Here is a 7,500-nt window from a genome sequence, read left to right on the forward strand (position 1 = left end):
CAAGGCAACAGCAAAAGTTTCACCAAAATCTCTAAAAGAGGATGACCAAGACTCAGTAAGGAAAGGCAGAGGATCACCAGTAGAGTGGCCTTGACGGAACCCATACTGGCGATCAGATAGAAGGTTGTGAGGTGATAGATGTTTAAGAATCTTCCTGTTTAGGATAGATTCAAGAACTTTAGATAAGCAGGAAATTAAAGCAATAGGACGGTAGTTTGAGGGATTAGAGCGGTCAGCCTTTTTAGGAACAGGTTGAATGTAGGCAAACTTCCAGCAAGAAGGAAAGGAAGATGTTGACAGACAGAGCTGAAAGAGTTTGACTAGGCAAGGTGCAAGCACGGAGGCACAGTTTCGGAGAACAATAGGAGGGACCCCATCAGGTCCATAAGCCTTCCGAGGGTTTAGGCCAGCGAGGGCATGGAAAACATCATTGCGAAGAATTTTAATAGGTGGCATGAAGTAATCAGAGGCTGGAGGAGAGGGAGGAACAAGCCCAGAATCGTCCAAGGTAGAGTTTTTAGCAAAGGTTTGAGCAGAGAGTTCAGCTTTAGAAATAGATGTGATAGCAGTGGTGCCATCTGGTTGAAGTAGAGGAGGGAAAGAAGAAGAAGCAAAGTTGTTGGAGATATTTTTGGCTAGATGCCAGAAATCACGAGGGGAGTTATATCTTGAAAGGTTTTGACATTTTCTGTTAATGAAGGAGTTTTTGGCTAGTTGGAGAAAAGACTTGGCATGGTTCCGGGCAGAAATATAAAGTGCATGAGATTCTGGTGATGGAAGGCTTAAGTACCTTTTGTGGGCCACCTCTCTATCATGTATAGCACGAGAACAAGCTGTGTTAAACCAAGGTTTAGAAAGTTTAGGAGGAGAAAAAGAGTGAGGAATGTACGCCTCCATGCCAGACACTATCACCTCTGTTATGCGCTCAGCACACAAAGACGGAAGCAGTAGTCATTCCAAGGAAAATCAGCGAAATACCTCCTCAGGTCCCCCCAACTAGCAGAGGCAAAACGCCAGAGGCACCTTCGCTTAGGGGGATCCTGAGGAGGGATTGGAGTGATAGGACAAGATAAAGATATGAGATTGTGATCGGAGGAGCCCAACGGAGAAGAAAGGGTGACAGCATAAGCAGAAGGATTAGAGGTCAGGAAAAGGTCAAGAATGTTGGGCGTATCTCAAAGACGGTCAAGAATACGAGTAGGGTGTTGCACCAATTGCTCTAGGTCATGGAGGATAGCAAAGTCGTAGGCTAGTTCACCAGGATGGTCAGTGAAGGGAGAGGAAAGCCAAAGCTGGTGGTGAACACTGAAGTCTCCAAGAATGGAGATCTCTGCAAAAGGGAAGAGAGTCAGAATGTGCTCCACTTTGAAAGTTAAGTAGTCAAAGAATGTCTTATAGTCAGAGGAGTTAGGTGAGAGGTATACAGCACAGATAAATTTAGTATGAGAATGACTCTGTAGTCGTAGCCAGATGGTGGAAAACTCGGAAGATTCAAGAGCGTGGGCACGAGAGCAGGTTAGGTCACTGAGCACATAAACGCAGCATCCAGTTTTGGATCGAGAATGAGGATAGAGAAAGTAGGAGGGAACAGAAAAGGGGCTACTGTCAGTTGCCTCAGACACCTGAGTTTCAGTGACGAAAAGAAGATGAGGTTTAGAAGAGGAGATGTGGTTTTCTACAGATTGAAAATTAGATCTTAGACCGCGAATGTTGCAGAAGTTAATGAAGAAAAAGTTGAGGGGGTTGTTAAGACACTTAGGGTCGTCGACAGAAAGGCAGTCCGACCTTGGGACATTTATGGTCCCCTCCCCAGATGGGGACTCCGAGGCTGGTGTAGGAGTCTCCATGATGATTTAAAAATTTTTGAGTGAAGGGTGTGTGTGTTATTAGGTGCTTGTAGTTTTGTGTGGAGGAAGAGAGTTGTCTTTAGAGGGCAGGCTGTGACTGCCCCCTTGTGTTGTGAGACAAAGGGAAACGTTCAGTGAGGTCACAGCTGGGTTTAATGATAAGTTCACAGCACCCCCTGAACAGTGCTTTAGACCTCACTGGGTGTAATTATCGTTTCGGCAGGTGTCTTTTGCCTCTTCCTCATACAGGTTTGATAGCACACAAATTACTTTTTTTCTCTATTTATTTTATTTTATTTATTTATCTTTTTTTTTTTCAGTTGACTTTTTCTGTGTAAAATTCACTCAGCTGGTGAATTTTTCTAGACCATACTGAACGCCCCACTTTATATTATTGAGTGCGCTGACGACACTGTCCAATTACCAGCCTTATTCAAGCTACTTCTATGTTATAAAATAATGAATGATCAACTGATTGATTGATTGTTTACTACTACTATTACCACTGATATTCTGACAACAATTTGACAACTAACTACTACTACGATTACTACTATTACCACTACTACTACTACTACTACTACTACTACTTCTACTGCTAATGACAGCAACAACAAGAACAATAATAATAATAATAATAAATAATGATAATAATAATAATAATAATAATTATAATAATAATAATAATAATAATAATAATAATAATAATAATAATAATAATAATAATAATAATAATAATAATAACAATAATGATAATAATAATAATAATAATAATAATAATAATAATAATAATAATAATAATAATAATAATAATAATAAACAATAATAATAACAATAATAATGCTTGGAGTCCCCGTTTGGGGCTGCTATCAGCCTTAAGTTGACACCCCTCTTCCAGTTTTTCTTCATTAATGTCTACAACATTCGCAATCTTAAACCTAATGTTCAGTCTGTGAAACACCACCTATTCTCTTAATAAACTTCATCTTCTTTTGCTCACTAAAACGCAGGTGTCTGAGGTAACTAACAGTAGCTCCTCTGTTACCTCTTACTCTCTCTCTCTCTCTCTCTCTCTCTCTCTCTCTCTCTCTCTCTCTCTCTCTCTCTCTCTCTCTCTCTCTCTCTCTCTCTCTCTCTCTCTCTCTCTCTCTCTCTCTCTCTCTATATATATATATATATATATATATATATATATATATATATATATATATATATATATATATATATATATATATATATATATACATATAATGTAGGAGGGACACTAGTCACGGGCGACAAAATCCAATAAAAAATAAAAATAGCCCACTGAGAAGCCAGTCCCATAAAAGGGTCTAAAGCAGTAGTAAAAAATTGAAGGAAGTGTTTTGAAACCTCCCTCTTCAAGGAATTCAAGTCATAGGAAGGTTGAAATACAGAAACAGGCAGGGAGTTCCAGAGTTTATCAGAGAAAGGGATGAATGACTAAAAATACTATTTAACTCTTGCATTAGAGAGGTGGACAGAATAGGGGTGAGATAAAGAAGAAAGTCTTGTGCAGCGAGGCCGCGGGAGGAGGGGAGACAGTTAGAAGAGCAGTTAGCATGAAAATAGCAGTAGAAGACAGCTAGAGATGCAACATTGCGGCGATGAGAGAGAGGCTGAAGACAGTCACTTAGAGGAAAGGAGTTAATGAGACGAAAAGCTTTCCATTCCACCCTGTCTAGAAAAGCGGTATCAGTGGAACACCCCAGATATGTGAAGCATATTCCATACATGTATGGATAAGGCCCTTGTACATAGCAGTTGGGAGGTGAGAAAAACTGGCGGAGACGTCTCAGAACGACTAACTTTATAGAAGCTGTTTTAGCTGGAGATGAAATGCGAAGTTTCCAGTTCAGATTATAAGTGAAGTACAGACCGATTATATTCATTGTAGAAGAGGGGGCAGTTGAGTGTCATTGAAGAAGAGAGATGGTTGTCTGGAAGGTTGTGTCGAGTTGATAGATGGTTGAATTGAGTTTTTTGAGGCATTGAACAATACCAGGTTTGCTTTGCCCCAATCATAAATTTTAGAAAGATCAGAAGTCATGCGTTCTGTGGCTTCCCTATGTGAAATGTTTACTTCCTGAAATGTTGGACGTCTGAAAAGACGTGCAAAAAGTGCAGGGTGGTATCATTAGCGTAGGAATGGATAAAACAAGAAGTTTGGTTTAGAAGGTCATTGGTAAATAATAATAGATTTAGGACAACAGTGACTGTGTACCATACCAGCAATAGAACGGTCAGAAAAGAAACATGAGATGAAGTTGCAGAGAGAAGGACAGAAGCCGTAGGAAGGAAGTTTGGAAATCAAAGTTTTGTGCGAAACTCTATTAAAAGCTTTCGATATGTCTAAGGGAACAGCAAAATTTTCACCAAAATCTCTAATGGAGGATGACCAAGACTCAGTAAGGAAAGCCAGAAGATCACCAATAGAGCGGCCTTGACGGAACCCATATCGGCAATCAGATAGAAGATTGTGAAGCGATAGATCTTTAAGAATCTTCCTGTTGAGGATAGATTCAAAGACTTTAGATAGGCAGGACATTAAAGCAATTGCACTGTTGTTTGAGGGATTGGAACGGTCACCCTTTTTAGGAACAGGCTGAATGTTGGCAAACTTCCAGCAAGAAGGAAAGGTAGATGTTGACAGAGTTCAAAGAGTTTGACTAGGCAAGGTGCAAACACGGAGGCACAGTTTCGGAGAACATTAAGAGGGACCCCATCAGGTCCATAAACCTTCCGAGTGTTTAAGTCAGCGAGGGCATGGAAAACATCATTGTCAAAAATTTCAATAGTAGCATGAAGTAGTCAGAGGGTAAAAGAGAGAGCGGAACAAGCCCTGAATTGCCCAAAGTAGAGTTTTTAGCAAAGGTTAGAGCGAAGAGTTCAGCTTTAGAGATAGATGTGATAACAGTGGTGCCATATGGTTGAAAAAACCATGTGGCACCACTGTTATATAAATATACATATATATATATATATATATATATATATATATATATATATATATATATATATATATATATATATATATATATATATATATATATATATATATATATATATATATATATATATATATATATATATATATATATATATATATATATATATATATATATATATATATATATATCTTTAAAAGAGGAACATATTCTCCCTTTCTTCTTTTTTCGCAGAGATCTCCATTCTTGAAGACTTCATTTGTTCACCACTAGTTTTGGTTTTCCTCTTCCTTCACCAACCAATCTGGTTGGTGCTATCCACTCTATTCGTATTCTTTACCATCTTGGAGATGGTACTATATTCTTGAAATTCTCTTAACATCTATTCTTCACACCTGTAACATGTCTTATCGCTCCAGTTCTTCATCAGGATCCCCTCTGGCTTTTTGCTTGAGGGGACCTGTTGAGCTATTATTCAAATTTTCCTTGGAATGACTACTGCTTCCATGTCATAGACCCGTTTCCTTGTGCTGAGCGCATAACAGAGGTGACAATATCTAATATGGACCCGTACATTCTTTACTCTTTCTCTCGCCCTAAACTTTCCAAATCTTGTTTTAACTCTGGCTATTCTTATGTTATACATGATAGAGAGGTGGCCCACAAACAGTATTTTATAGCCTTTCATCCTTTAAATTTTCATCCAGAATCATACCCAGTATGTTCTCCAACTAGTCAAGAAAAAAACATTCACAAATAGTAAATGTTAAAATCTTTCTAGATCTAACACCCTTTCGGTCTTCGCCAAAAAATGTATCCAATATCTTTGCTTCTTCATATTTTCCTCTTTTATTTCAACATGATGGTACCATTGCCATCTCATTTATCTCTACAACGGAACTCTTCTCTTAAACCTTTGCTAAAAAAAAAAAAAAAAAAAAACACACACACACACATTGCATGATTCATGGGTTGTTCCTCCATCTCCTCCACCCTTAGATTATTTTGCCATCCATGATTTTGCCATCAATTAATATCATTCGTAATGGTGTTTCCTATACCCTCTTTGGCCTTATTGACCTAAGAAGACTTATGAACCTGATGGGGCGCCTGCTATTGTTCTCTCAAACTATGCCAAACTATGCAAACTATGCCCTATTCTGCCCAGCTCTCTAAAGCAAGTTACTCAGTATTCTCGATCACCTTTTTTTTTTTTTTCTGGTAAACTATTGAACTCCCTGCCTGCTTTTGTATCTCCTTCTTCCTATGACGAACTTTTTCAAGCAAGAAGAAAACATGAAAGAAAAAAGGAACCTATTTATTGTACTAATAAGGAATACTTTCACGATGCTATAATGTTTTATTTACACATTACATTACAAAACATTTGTTATACATTCAAATTAACTCCAGGTTTTATCGGCAGAAAATCTATATTACTATATTGTCTATAAGAACAATAGTAAAATTTGATTCCCTGAATATGATTGTGGAGTTGGCTGGGCGCACTGACATTGTTTTTTATTGAGCATGAAACACTCAGTGATCTTTTGTATCGATAACGAGATCTTCCTTCTTGAAATCTAGAATTGACGTGACCTTCATTGATCCACCGCCTTATCCACCTGCACACTGTAGTAATGGTAGTACCACACCTCACAGATATTGCACGAGCAGACAATCCTGCTCGCCACATGGAAACAAATTGCATCCTTTCTTCAATGGTCGTTGGCTTAAACTTGTCAGTTCGCTTCATGGTCACGTTGTCCCTGGATGTGCACAAAGGTTCATTTGTATGACATATATATATATATATATATATATATATATATATATATATATATATATATATATATATATATATATATATATATATATATATATATATATATATATATATATATATATATATATATATATATATATATATATATATATATATATATATATATATATATATATTTTTTTTTTTTTTTATTTATTTATTTTTTTGTAACGTGCAGCGAGATAAAGCAACGAAATGAAGAAAGTAAGAATGCAAGAGAAACGAATGATGAGAGAGAGAGAGAGAGAGAGAGAGAGAGAGAGAGAGAGAGAGAGAGAGAGAGAGAGAGAGAGAGAGAGAGAGAGAGAGAGCCAGGGTACGAACGCCAGATGTACGAGACTCACATAGTTTACAGCAGAAGAGGTGCCCTTGTCAAATAAAGAATCAATATTCATCTACCGCCTTTGTTTTGTTAGTAAAGTTTTTGAAAGTTAAATGTTTTATTCAAGTAATGACCGCGCGGGGAACAGTAGTGGGCGCGTGTCAGTATGTGTGTGTCGCACCCCTCCCCCCTTTTCCTTGAACCCCATCCCCATGGCAGCAGCGCAGGAAAGTGGTTGGAGCACTTTCTCAGCAACTTTCTCAGTAACTGGAAGAAGAAGTAACAAGACGTGCTCTAATATTCTAGGGAAACTAAGATGAGATATCAGTTAGCCGTGTTAGTTGCCTCAAGAGGATAAGTGAGTCATTATGGGCCATACGGCCCGGCCTACTTATATATACTTATATATACTTATATACTTATACATATCTTACCATTTTGAGTTGAGCGTTTAGGCGTTGTCCTGCCTGGGGATTCCCTGGCCTGCAGCGCTGCCAAACCTTGTGCTGGGTATTTATCAGATTAGAGGCTATGTGT

At 38.0% G+C, this 7,500-nt stretch overlaps 1 long non-coding RNA gene across 1 annotated transcript in view; it reads right to left on the minus strand.

Annotated features, from left to right (window-relative positions):
* The window catches only part of LOC135113918 (uncharacterized), a 40,515-nt gene that overhangs the window by 11,694 nt on the left and 21,321 nt on the right, over positions 1-7,500 (minus strand). The gene's annotated exons all lie outside the window — the stretch shown is intronic.

This window comes from Scylla paramamosain, chromosome 26 (genome assembly GCF_035594125.1).
Source record: "Scylla paramamosain isolate STU-SP2022 chromosome 26, ASM3559412v1, whole genome shotgun sequence".
In the NCBI taxonomy this organism is placed as follows: domain Eukaryota; kingdom Metazoa; phylum Arthropoda; class Malacostraca; order Decapoda; family Portunidae; genus Scylla; species Scylla paramamosain.